At 30.4% G+C, this 15016-nt stretch overlaps 1 protein-coding gene across 15 annotated transcripts in view; it reads left to right on the forward strand.

Annotated features, from left to right (window-relative positions):
* The window catches only part of Dnc (phosphodiesterase dunce), a 315712-nt gene that overhangs the window by 188946 nt on the left and 111750 nt on the right, over nt 1-15016 (forward strand). The window lies entirely within an intron of this gene.

The raw sequence follows: 15016 nt of genomic DNA on the forward strand, positions 1-15016 counted from the left end.
GATATACATATATATATTTATACATTTACTTTTCATGTATTCATATATTATATATATTTAGACATGATAAAATATATTAAGCATGATGAGAGAAACATATTTTGACATGCTACATGCATATAAAAATGACAGAAAATAATAGAAAAAAATATAAAATGCTAATTGGAATAAAATCAAATGAATTTATCTCATAGCATAATTTTATCAGTTAAATATTATAACGATGTTCTCTAATCAAAGACTTCATTTATTGTTAATCATGAATATTTGCCATGAACCGCGTTTGTTATTAGCATAATATATTTTAATTTTGCGGAAATTGTGTGAACAGTAGTGAGTGTGTCAGAAAATAGCAAACAAATACACTGCATAATCAGGTAAAATTCTTTTTTTCGGTGTTCTTTAATACTTTCCATTGCGGTAATGAAAATAAGTTGTGAAATATTTCACGTACAGAGATATGACAAAATGCAATTTATTTGCCAGCGAACGTCGAAGTAATGCAAATGTATTGACAACATATACGAAATAATTAATAATCATTTTTGCGCAATTAATAAAAGGATACGTTAAAAATACATTAAAATGATTTTTTCTTTTGTTATTTAACTGATGTATTAGATATTGTGCAAAATATTTTAATATTCATTTAATATTCATTATTATAAGTTTGTCTCTATTGCGTTTATTTTATGTAGATAGACTCGTTTCATAAGAGAAAGCATCTGGCTCTCTCGATATCACTTCTCGATGGAATTCATGTGACGTCGCGACGGGAATGCCAGTCGGTCTCTTCCAATTGTTGGTTACATTTCATAGCTGCACATTTCCACAACTTTCAAAACAATTTTAACAATTGAAATTTCGGTTAATCACAATATGCTGCGGAAGCAATTCGCCAACTTTCAACAATTTCCCATAATGTGATTATAATATAATTAATTTTGTTCCGCGTTAAATATTTATTTATTCGAATAAGTCGCCAAACGTGTCAGAAAATTTGCTTATATTATGGCATCGATAATAATATTGCTTGTAGCGTTTATATCATTATACAACATCGAAGAAAAATGGGGACATTTAATTTTTTTTATATAATTCTTAATATATAATTTTTATTCTATTTGCGAATAGTTCTCGATTCGAATTTTACGATAATGACTTTTCAGCAATAGTGCCGTAACGATACCTGTGTTTGAAGATGTAATTAATCCTACTAGTGGATGAACTCAATGCATGGCACTCTAATGGCTAGAGTCAATTCCGCTTCGACAAACTCTGTTGCTGTTTGATGATCACATACGTGCTTTAAGCTTGCTCGTTAAGCGATGATAGTTGCTGTTTATTGTGAAGAGCAATGATGAAATTTACACATTGAAAATATAAATATTGAAATAAAAGTACCGAAGAATAGAGTGCTTTTTTATTTACCTTGCTGTTTTTACTTAAAAAGATTGACTAAATAATTAGCATTATGTTAATGAATTTTCTATGAAAGTATATGCGAAGTTTTATGAAAATGTTATAAAATGGATGTTAATGGATTAAAATTAAATATTTTATATAGAATATCTTTTTAATATTTCAAGCTTATTTTTCCTCACCAGTAAAAAATCATTTATTTCAGTTTTTTTTTTAATTTTCATATTAAATATTTTGCAAATTAAGCATTGAATCATTAGCCTGTGGACTCTATTATAATTATTTAAAATATATCAAACATATATTTTATAGATATTTTTTAAATATATATTTTTTATTAAATATTTGAGTAAGAGTTTGCTGAGATATTTTAAAGATGAAATGGTTATATGTGACGCAAAGTTATGTCAAACTATAGTGTCCTTAATAATTGCCTGTACTTTTTTGTTATGCTATATTATCTAGTGTCTGTCACAATTCTTATTATCTTATCTTCTCGCTGATGTACATTTATTATACTTATGAATAGTGTGCCAGACAATAAAATTACCACGTGCGATCTCTGTGTTTCTTATTCTACATCTAATGACATTCGCATATGAAATAATTTTTCATATGTTTGCGTCGCTTCGATTTTCGTCGATAAACAAATTGCATTTTCTTATATATCTCTGTGTCATAAGAGATTATCTCATAATTTATTCACTTTTCTCCTGTGCACATTTGAAAAGAATTATTTCAATTCCGATTGTTTTTGATTTCCTTTTGCCCGATTTCCTGCCAGATTAAAATATATTATGCTAATGAGAGAAATGTATTTACTGGCAAATATTTTCACGATCAATGACAGAATTTGATTAGGAAGTTTGTTACATATTGCATAACTGATATATTTCCGCTTCAGACTTATGTGAGGCTTTCTGCTGACGAAGCAAGATCGGGATCAGTGGAAGATTTATGCTAATAAAAGGATAAAAGCGGCGTATAAATTTTCCAACACTAAGCAAAATGTATACATGTATACAAGTTCTTATTCGATGTCAGTATAAAATCCTATGATGGTTACATGACGCGATATTTGCATACAAGCTGACGCGACTCGTTTAACCGATCTCTCATAGTCCTCTCAATCGATCGGTTGAAACACACACTTACGTTTTTATATACAAAATGTCTTTCTATCTACAAAGTCCCTTTAGTTTTCAAAATATTTCTTGACAAATTTTAATTTGAAGATATTTTTGTGAGGTATTACAATTTATTAAAATTATTTCACTATTTTTTTTAATATTTTATATTTAAAAAAAATAGTGAAATAATTTTAATAAATATTTAATATTTTTTAATATTAATTTAAAAATAATTTTAATAAATATTTAATATTTTTTAATATTTTTATAATATTTAATATTTTTTCTTAATGCAAATTGTATAAGAGAATTACGTAAAATGCAGGTGTTTTTTTAGTATAATGAAACAATAAGCAGACATTTTAAAGTACGATATATCGCACTAGTTATTAAGTAATTATCATTGTAACAATCAGTAAGCATTCCACGAGAGATATGACAAGTTGTGCTAATTACTAATCATTGTTATATTACAATAATCTATGATGCAATTAGATGTGTTTCTACGTCGCACTACCTACAATTCCGAGTGACTATAACCCTCTACATATGTATGAAACTTTTGCGCAAAACGTCAGTTGATTGGTTGCTCTTTATGTTTACGTCAATTCATTCAGTGATCCGATCTTTGAATTACATATAACGTTTGTAATCGGATATCGTGTAAGTGTAATGCTTTTAGTAGCCCATTATATTTCGATAACAGCTCCAATTTTAAATTGTGGAGTATAACCGCGCTAATTGTCTTATAAAAGCGCGGAAATACATAGGAAATGCGAAACGGTGTAAATTCTTTCAAAGTTACCAGAAATAAGTTAGATGTAGTCATATTTTTCTCGAAGATTTAAAAGATATATAAAAATAATTTATACATATTTCAGACATTATCAGGCGTCCATTGTTATCAGTTTCATTGTGACTCTCTGTTGTATCTTTTATTTGATGATATTTTTTCTTAAATTTTGATATGTGAAGTATCTCTTTTATCTTAGTAGTATCTCAACGTAAAACATTTTTATAAAATACTTTTAAATTTTTCATTTTCATACTTTAATCATTTTAATTATCGAAGACTGATTACTTAATTATTATTAGGTAATCAGTCATTACATTAGCAATTTATATCTTTTTCTCTCCATTCACATTCCTCAATAGAATTTTTCTCGTTGGCGCAGTCCTGCAAGTCAAGGAGATAATTTGATGCGAACACAATGATCAAAGAGGTACGAATAACGGAAGGAAGAAAAAAATAGAAAATGTCAACACAAAGACGATTACAAAACATGTGCTGATTGTTTTATAAAATATAACTCGTGTTTTAAAAATAAAGTATCATTATTTTATTATTCATATTCAAATAATATGTAATTTAATACAATTTTAATGAGAAATCCATTTGGAGATAAAATCATGCAACTAAAAATTACTGTCGAGAACAAATCCATTTATGATATTAAACATGAAAGTAGTGCGTTTTAAAAACTTAGAACAAAGGTAGTATTCGGCGATGAACATTTTTGAGTTTTTATGGATATTAAGATTTTACTGCAGTAAAATGTGATATGCATTATAAATGTATGCGTATAAGTACACAAAATATAATCTGTTGTTAACTTGTCGCTATGAATTTTCGCTCTAACACGAATTGGACAAAATATAGGTTACACATTTACGTAATGAAATACTGACTATACTTTGCGGTACAATTGCAGGATTAATTAATGGGTCGACTGAGAGACAATGTTATGTTAATGACAATGAACGCAAAACTTAACGAGAATTTTGCTTTATTATTAACGTATCTTGGTGATGCCATTAATGAATTCGTATTTTTTTAACTTCTTCATATTTTAGTCTGGAAATATCATCTTCATTAACAGCGATTTCTATTGGATGGCAATATGAATGCTCATTATTCATATAAAGTTAGTCATAATAAAAAGAATTATTATTAATTTTTAAACAATATAATTGTTTTTTATTTAATTAAATATTATAAAAAAGATCGCGTTTATATTTAAATTTTTTTTTAAATACAATAAATTCAAATTATATAAAATTGGAGACTTGACATACAAATATTTAACTGTCGAAAGCATATATTATATTAAATATATATATTTTTTCGATATATAATAAATTATTTGTGAAAAAAAGAAGAAATATATGCATTTACATCTCTTTCTCTTTCGAATATATTTAAGATTCGTAGTTTTGTGTCTACCAATACATATTATATATAAATTTACATAGTGATTAACGATGATCGGTAATGATAATCATATCGTATGATTGATTTTACGTCGGAAACTCGTAGATTAATTATCATTCGCTCGGTTGACCGTAGTAAATGGTTATACAGGGATGACGATACCTTTGGATTTTCTATTAGATGTGCCGAGAGGGTCAACGATACTCACCTTCCGACATGACACACACAAGCCGCTCCAGTTATCCGAGTCTTTATTTTATATCTAACACAAAGGATAGATGTTAAGTGAAAGAGTTTTATATAATACCTTTGACAGTTCATCTTTTTTTCCGCAAAGAAATTGTTCTTTTGTTACATTCTTTTCACTATGCTTACAAGGCTTCATAATATGTATATATATGTATGCATAATATTGTAATAAATCCAGCTCGGAGTTTTGCTTAGAAATAACACTGTATGATGAGTAAAGTTTACGCATATCTTTCTAAAACAAGTCTCTTACGTCTTTGAAATAATTTATGCTGTTACTCGATTTCGTTTCTGCTTGCGTTTCTCATAACAAGGAATAATTCTTTAGCAAATGTTGTCGTTATAGCACATTTTCTTTACATACGATTTATGCGACGCGGTATGAATTTCAAATTCCAACCTAGAAATGGCATCGTTAGAAAGTCTAACTTTCGGTCGAGCGTTCTTTCTCATTCTGTATTTTTACCCTTTTTTTTCTTTTTACGCTGTATATCAAACTTTCATCTCTTCGCGCTATCTTATTTGAGATGATGTACAATATTGGCTGCGCGCCAAGATTTGCGATATTATCAGAAAACGAGCAGCTTCTGGAGAATCTCTCGAGCACGTTAAGAAACGGTTGATCCACTTTAAGTGTGCGCTTATTTATAACTGAAAGAACATCAAAAAGAAATGCACAGAATGCACAGGATATTTCTTAAGCATGTTACATGTCGTTGCGAATGATACTTGGGGGTTGAAAGCTAAAACTCCTTCGTGAATATGACATTAGCGACAATTGCGGGCGTTCAATTTCGCGGCGTTTCGTTCCCCACTCGAGATTCATTCGCCACTTGAATCGAGTGTCTATAAAACTTATCGGGCATATATATTTCCCGTGACTCTTTTATATGCAGAAGATTGCAAGTCTCTCGGTCATTAACGAGGATCGACAATCATTTTTATGCATCATGGTACTTAAGCGCATGATTTAAGACAAATATAAGTCAAATTTCCTTGGCCTATTTTCTTCAGGAATTTAAAGCACGGTTTAATATCCGGAGACTCTCACGATTAATAATGGTCGAAAACAAAATACGGAATTTCGTCGAAAATGCAAGTCTTTTGAAAATTACATAACGTATCATCGACGTAAGAAAGAGAAATGTGCTTGACGTGCACAGAAATGGCGCATCTTCTTCTTCTTCTTCCGATGGCGCTACAGCCCAAAGAAATGGTGCATCCTGCATTAAATTCGAAAATGCAAAAGATTTTTAATCTCTAAAAATTAATCTTTATTAATATATTTAATAATATTAAAGTATATAAATTATATTTTATAAATATGATTATGTGATTAAATTTCCTGAAAAAACTGAAAATATTTTCTTCTCTCCGGTATTCTCATTATAAATGTAAATTATTCGGCGATGTTGAAATTTTAAGATGGGCTCAAGTGCGTCGGCGGAATATTAATTCCAATCAATACGTAAAAAATCACATCTGCCGCTATCAATTTACTTCTTATATTTCACATTTTTTATTTTAATTAATATATTTTAAATATTAGGTTATTAACGTAAAAATCAAATGAAGAAAATATCTGCCGAGAAAATTTAAATAGGTAAAGGAGAGAAATTTAAATCATTAATATCATTTAATAACATTTTATTACAAGATATTAAACAAAAGTCTGAATATTAAACAAAAGAGATTATCTCATTAAAAAATCTACATCACGTTGAAAATCTCTTTTATTTTTGTACGATAGTTATACATTTCCGGAACAAAGTTATCCCTAGGGCTTCTGTTTTATGTTATGGATGAACGGAACTACAATCCCAACACTCGGGGGATTTCCGCTTCTCTTTTTCACTTCCTGATAACCAGTCACTATTGTGCTCACGTAAAGTAACGCTATGTGTGTAGTGTTGAGCCTGAATTCGATTTCATTTTACTTTTCGGGAAAATTTTATTTTTGTTTTTTTGAGTGACTATCATATGACATGCATTTAAAAAGCTTCTTAGGAATATATAAAACAAACTTAGAAAGATAATATAAATTTTATAAATAAAATTCTTATGTATATATTTGTGTGTGTATAATAATAATAATTCTTAGCAAATAGTAACAACAAAATAGATCGTATCTCTAGAGATAATTTGTACAAATATAGGCTATAACTTTGTAGGTTATAGATATCAATAATTTCGTCATAATGAAAGCTATTAGCTCATAATTGACAATGTGACGAAAATTGCAGTTTGTGTTTTTTTATTTTATCTGGATTGTTAAATCTCGAGACTTCGCGTAGTATGTGCTAAGAAAACTTTCACTATAGCTGCTGATACGTGCGTGATTCCTCTTGCGTTTCACGTATAAGTCCCTGTGTAACTTGCTGCGTTCACGTTTTGTACAAAAATTCTCTCGAAAGAACACACTTGGCGTAATGAAACAAGTTGAACATCTCTAACGTATCAGTAAAATGTAAGACGACGCTTAGACGAAACTTCGATAATTGTTTCTCCTTTGCCTCTCACGAATATATAATCCTCTTATGAATATATAATCCAGACGCAAAATTAAAAGGTGCTCTCTGATTTAATTCCTCCATTTAAAATTAATTATGATTTACTGCTTCGAAGTAACTTGGACATTGCAGAATTTTTTATGTAATTTTTATTGTTCTATAGGTTTTTCTTATAGATTAATTAAATTGTAGTCTACTAATTTTCTTCTAACGTTCGCATTTTATGATCTTGCACAATTCATGACACAGTATCGTATAAAGTTCTGAACTATCCCTATAGCTTTCATTACCGTTGTAATCAAGTTGGAGATGCTTTATGCTCTGCTAAAAGTGTACCGACAGAACGCAATTTTTCGTATCATTCTTTTTATTCCATTGAGATACCTTGGCTTTGTATATAAAGAAGAGGAGTTCATGCAATTTTGCGAATCGGCATCTCGATTATTTTATTCATATCACGATATTATTGACTTTAAAATTTAATATTCTTTCCGAAAATTAGCCGGGAGTTATATATGTACAAAATGTATCAATTGCTAATATTTGTGATATTAAAGAAAAGATGAGATATAAAATATTTTAAAGCTTTTTCTTTTGAATATTTTGTATATCTCATTTTTGCTTTCTTTTTTTCGGGAATGTTATGATAAATTTTATAACATTATAAATTGAATTATTCTGAGTAATTTTATATAAACAATATTTTAAGGAGATTTATATGCGAGTTAAAATATCGAAAAACTTGTATAAATATATTTTATATGTTTTTTGAAACATAAGATATATACGAAATCCAGATTTATAGAAGAATCAGAATTTAAAAACGTGAAATGTAATACGAAAGTATTACTATAGTAGTACTTTGAAAGTAAAAGATAATATAAAATCACCTATTGATTGCAATAATTTGCCGCGATGCTAGGAGAGATTTTAAGTGCAGTAGGCTGTGTCAGACGGCTAAAAATAGCACACTCGTCGATTCAAACGGGAAAATATTTATTAGAAAGATATTCGTCATTTCGTCGCCAATCTATTTCTGGCAATGCAAACTTCACATATTTTATTTTGAGCAGAACTGCTAAGAAACCAATTATGAATCAGCCTTATTATTGACGAAACCATAGACGCATGCTAGCATTATTGGGCGATATAGGTAATGCATCAAAAGTTTGATTAAAATTTTATTTTGCACGTCATATGAGATAAACAAATTTATTCCGGTCTTCTCTGAATATGAAAGTATTTTATTAAGTATTTACGTGCCATTTCCATAATTGACGTCGTGCTTCTCGAGTGCTGACGTTAGCCATTCATCCGTGCGATTTTATTTACCTATACAGTATAATAACAGAACGTAAAAATGTGATCTTCGCTCTATTAAATACATGCAAAAATAATTACAAAATATTTTTGTATGCAAAAAATAATACAGTTGCGCGGAAATGGATGTATATTATTTAAAAAAATACAAGTTTTTCGATATCAAAGTGCGATTTGAAGCATCGATTGAAACAAGTTAAATAAGCGATTATAACGTCATCGCTTTATTTAGCAGATTGTATAACACAAATTTGTTATAAATTTGCTATGTCGAGTTGGAGTAAATGAAATAAAATTGCTATTTGTCAACAGTGAAAACTAAAGTTGAAAAACTGACTAATTTTCTCTTCATCGTGTGCAAATTACTTTCCAGATCAATTTAATGAATAATTGCAGTTCTCTTTAAAGCAGTAGTGGAATATTGGACAACTCTTGTTGAACAAGTAAAAAGAAAACAAATGCTTTTATAATTATATTTAAGAACTACACTATAAAAGCTCTATTACATTAACAAAGTTCAAGTTAATGATATCAAACCTAATAAAGTTTAGGCACGTATGAAAAATTTGCTCAAGAAGAAAAATTTACTCTTTTTGGAAAAAAAGCAAGATTATATGTTAACGAACATTATCATGATATCTCGAATTTAGTAAATACTAAAATAGTACTTGTAGTGCACATTATAATGCAAAATTTAAAATTTTATTTAATTAATCTTTAGAAATCTGAAAAAATATGTAATGAGACTAATAGTAATATTATATATTTTTTGATATTCAGATTTCTAAAGATTAACTAAATAAAATTTTATGGAAAAAGTTATATAAAAAGTGTTATGAAAAAAGTGATATAAATATTACGAGAACTGTACCATTAACTCTCTACACTTGATATCATTTCTATTTAGATTATTCTAAGAGAACGAGCCAGAATTTATTTTTTATCTTTACCTTAGAAATATTTTATATATTATAAATAAATAAATAATAAATAATAATGAAAAAATTATTAAATAAATTATTAAAATAAATTATTAAAAGGAATCGATATAAGCATTTTTAAATTTTATTGTTTTCGTGAAACCCCTTATCGATATACAGAATGGAAAATATTTGTAAGTTAAAAACGTGATAGAATATTATTCGCCGCTGCTTGCGTTGCACCGACCGCTTAATTATATGGAACCTGTTAACGATACCGTGATTTAATCTGTAATTTTAGATCGAAACCATGAGATTGATGTGCGCGTGGCGTTGCTACAAGCTTACTGCATAACACGAGTGTGATGTGTTTAATTAATGAAACCATTCTGATGACATATTGCGAAAGCAGCCGTATAAGCTTTTATGCAATCGTTTCCGATTTTCCCGTATTGCATAACATTCCGGAGCTTTTTTCTCAAAGACTTTCCAACGTGCGAAATATGAGATGCAAACGTTCCGGATAATGCATATATATAATTATAGTTTTGTTGTATCGTCTTTATGCAATAGGATGATTTAGAATGGATTGAGTAATATTATGGAGAATTTTATGGAAAATTAGAATTATGTATGAATAAATGCACAAGATGTGGAAATTGTAGCTGATTTTCGCATTGTTAGTTTCTCCGGGATATTATAAACAAACATAAACATTTCTATATTTCATATCAATATTTCTGTCAACGATATACACGCACATATGCGCCATTACATTATTTATATATATAATAGACTAAACAATATATCTCAAAAGTAAAAAGTTGTCTGATTTTATTGGAATTTTTATTGATTCTATATTTAATTTTAGTAGTTGCTTTTTTATATCTGTGTATTGCAAGAATATTACGAGGACGAGTCAAAAATTATCCGTAATTTATTTCTGCAATTTATTACAACAGAGAATAACTTATAAACTTATTATTTTTTCTACATTAGTTCCCTTACTTTTTAATGCATTTGGTCCACAATGCAGTGTTTCACTTTGTTTATGACCTCAGAAAAAAGTTTTTAATCGCTGTCAGCTACGCACGTCTTGTCTACTACGTGTCTTTCATATGTCAGTCTATAGGAAATTGATTAATCTGAAGGAGCGAGGCCAGGATTATACGATGGTCTGAGACCTCAAACTTCAGATTTTTGAAGTGTTTCAATTACATGAGCAACAACGGATCATCGATTTCCCATAAATGAATATGTTAAAGACGCAGGGTGTGCATAATTGACAGTACAACCAAAAAAATTTTTTAAAGGCATAAACAAACTTGTAAAATGCTGAACCAAATGCTAAATTGTTAAAAATACAGAAGCTATGTGGGGAAATGATACATTTGTAAGTTCTCCATTGTAGTTGTAATAAATGCAGAAATAAAGATAATTTTTGATTTGCGCTCTCGTACAATACGCGAATATAAATTGCTGGTTTATTACAATTGTCGATTTATTTCTCTTCTGATTTTACTCTTTTATTTTTAAATTTTCTAACTTTGGTTTATTTTATATTTATAATGTATCGACGTATATATTTTCTTGAATTTTTTCAAATATATGGAATAAGTGTTAAAATTAAACTGTATGAGAAACATAGCTATTTCCACTATTATGAAAATTTTAATAAAAAGATAACTATCCACTCATTTGTAATTAGACAAATATTCTATCATATTTCATATATCATATTTCAGCGAAACCACGCAAATTTGCATTAATGTAATCAAGTTTTCAACCGCTTCGCGATAGTTTCGTTATTAAATTGTTACTTATCATACAGAGAAGTTAAATTAACCCACAGATTCTGAAATTCTATTTTAATAAATACTACACAATACTACGCAAAAGATTTTTAATCAATCGAGATCTTTCAAGAAGACACTTTCGATTGCAAGTTGTTTTCATTGATATTTACCACAAAAAAAATACGTTCAAAGGCAAAAAAAAATATTCGTTATTTTTACGCGATGGAGTAGATATGTTGTATTTTTTTAAATCAATTATACAATTTATTAAAAAAAGATAGAAAAACCACTTTATTTGCGTGAACCTGGTTTTTTTTACTATTACCATCGAAAAAATATTTGCGAAAACGATCCAGGCTCGTCGATTCTATTTAAATGGACATTCGCGAGATGAAGCACTTCATGTTTTGCCGCCAGATCGAAATTGCAAAATCGCGTGGTACCGTGATGAATCTGGCCGAATCCAGTCCGTTCGACCTAGAACTCGCCTAATCTAGGTGAAACCAGCTGGCGCATTGTTGAAATCGATGAGGTCGTTATATCGTCCGACAAACGGTTTCGAACGGAAGTGGCGTGTTTGCCCATCGCGAAATCACATCGATAACGTGTAGCCTTGCCGTGTACATAATACGTGTTTCATGTGTGACGAAACATCGCAAGTGATTTCGCGCCAGTAGCATCAACTATACGTCATTAGCTTTCAACAAATTACCGGGTCGGCCATTCATTTAAGCCGTCTTAGAGAACAAGGTTATCGGTTATCTGTAGAAATTCGTATGATCTCCCCTCGATACGAACACTTTCGGGATGAACCACAATCGCAGCTGATTGTGGCACGTGCCTCGCTTGTAGAAACAAGATAGCTTATACAGCTTATATGATGATTTAGATGCATCTCATGATTACTAGACGCTTCTAGCATTTTTAATAATGTATTGTACTTTACAAAATATTTTCCCGACAACCTTAATAATAAATGTATTTATAGTTATTTATGTGATTCGAAAGTTGCTCGAGACCCGGAAATATTAATAAATTGCATGTAATATACTTTACATTATTAATTGTGACATTTATTTAGTCATCACGTTTGACACTTTGATTATTAATGCTTATTTTCCAGTACAAACACGATCAGTTAAAATTTCTACCGAGTTATGCGCTTAATCATGGCTATTAATACTCTTAACGAGCACGCAATCAATTATCGCATACGACATCGAATGCATTGATAAATAACGTAAATCGCAATATATTTTGGTATTACAATAATTGCGCGATTTCGCCAGATTTACGATTTTATCGCTGTAATAGTAGACGCATACTTGAGCGGACATCACACAAATTTTCACTACCAACGATTTCATGAAAGCTTACTGTGCAACGTGAGTGCGCGATCGATGAGTAAAATGCTGGTAAAGCCTCGCGTGCAATCGGCCACGTAATCTGCAGTGTAGATATGCTCGAATGGTTCCAACGTGGGCGCCCTTGATAGTTTAGAATAAAGGATCAGTCCGGAAAAATAGCGCTTTCATGATACGGTGTCCAATTACGGAAACTATTTTTCCATTAGAGCTACGGTGGCATCGTGCTAATCTCGTTTACAAGATTAAACACCCGTGTCATGTGTCAGGATCAGTGAGGGGAAGAACACTGAAATCTCATAAAACGCGAGAAACACAAAAGTCCGATATCGAAAGTCCGATATTAAAATGAAAATACAGGGTTAAACGTGCTCAAAGATGAACTTTCGGTTTATTTAGCATGCGTTACATAATGCGTCATTCTTAAAATAAATACGGGCGCAATGAATGAATTGACTTAAGACTATGTGTCATAGAGCAAAATTTTACCTCGAAAGTTCAAAGACAAACTATCAAATATTGAATGTTTAATGTGTTAGATGCGAGTTAAATTAACGAAGGTTGTCTGTGCGAGCCGTACTTTGATATAGATAACTAGGAGTTTCGCAAATATTTGGCAAAATTTCTTGGCAGCTATTTACAAAAGAATCGGCCGATTTGTTAAAAGCAGTGGCTTCAGTGTCCTTTCGACATAAATTAATGATACATAAGTAAACAGTTTTCAACGTAAATCTATGTTTTGGTAAACAAATTGTAACTTTATATGTAATAATAAAAATTTAAGGTATTATTGCGATTTAAAGATCGTTAGAATAGAAATGAGATCTATAAAATAGCGTGCGAAAAACTAAACTAAAAACTAAATTTAAAACTTTCCGTAGAAACTTTTGTAATTAAAAACACAATAATAGAATGCTATATACAAAATAGATGTAAAGGAATTCACAGATATACAGTAAACATATAATATAATACTACAATAAAAACATATGATATTCTTACAGTTATTAATATTCGTATAATTATTATAGTACTCGTAATACTTTATTCACAGTTTTAATTATTTTAATTTTACAAGATTTCATTTTAGATTTTATTTTAGATTGGCATTGTTTTTAATCCGCAATTGGTAGTTTGTTTGAAGTCGAGCCATCGGATCAACTTCCGGTTGTACCGCGGCGTAATAGAGTTGACAAAACTTGTTTCGAAGATTCGAAATTGCTCGTTACACTACTACTATTACTATGTCCAATTACAGCGGCGAACACCCAACACTCACTCGATCGAAATTGCAGTCAAGATCTTTACATTCGACGCGTTTACCAGCCTAATTGTTCGATTTGCGCAGCGTTGATTCAATCCGTTCAATATTACTCATTATCCGATGCGATCTGGACAATTAACTCGATAAATGTGCGGAATAAATTCATTTACGTTAAATTACGCTATGCAGTTTGCCCGATTACAACATTACATTCACCAGAAATAATTTATACGCGCGTTCGTATGTATTAATTAATGTGATTTACGTGCCACGCGGTTCTTAATATCTTGAATTAGCACGCTCGTAGGCGAATAATACCTCGGAATGCGCGCGTTATTCACCTGAAAATTGTGAAAATTTTTTGTCTGCAAGATGCTTAGCATTGAAACAAATCCAGAAATTCTCATGGTGTTGAAAACAAATAGCCTATTATGTGATAACATCGTATAAAGAGAATAATGTCTGAGACGCTTCTTCTTAATAAATCATTTCCCGGTGATTGTTGCGAATTCTAAGCGCAACAATAATCGCCACTTTAAGCGTTCGATCGTTTCTCATTTATATCACACGACTGCTAAAGCCAGATGCTACGTTCGACTTAAAGGGGGATGCAATCGAATAATTCTACCGCTCTGCACCCATTGTACTCATTGTCTTTGTCGCTATTGTCGCGAGCTCGTATCGAATTCTTACTTGCACGACCATGGACGCCAGTTGCACGAGCTACTTCAAAGCGAAGCTCCGCGTACCCGGGGAACTATACCTTCCTGTACGGATGCTTTAATCCATGAATTTCGCGATGTGGACGTAGTAACTCTTGCGGAAACTA

Source organism: Camponotus vicinus, unplaced genomic scaffold (assembly GCF_025532165.1).
Source record: "Camponotus vicinus isolate PSW18456_S1 unplaced genomic scaffold, iyCamVici1.0 SCAF_6, whole genome shotgun sequence".
In the NCBI taxonomy this organism is placed as follows: Eukaryota; Metazoa; Arthropoda; class Insecta; order Hymenoptera; family Formicidae; genus Camponotus; species Camponotus vicinus.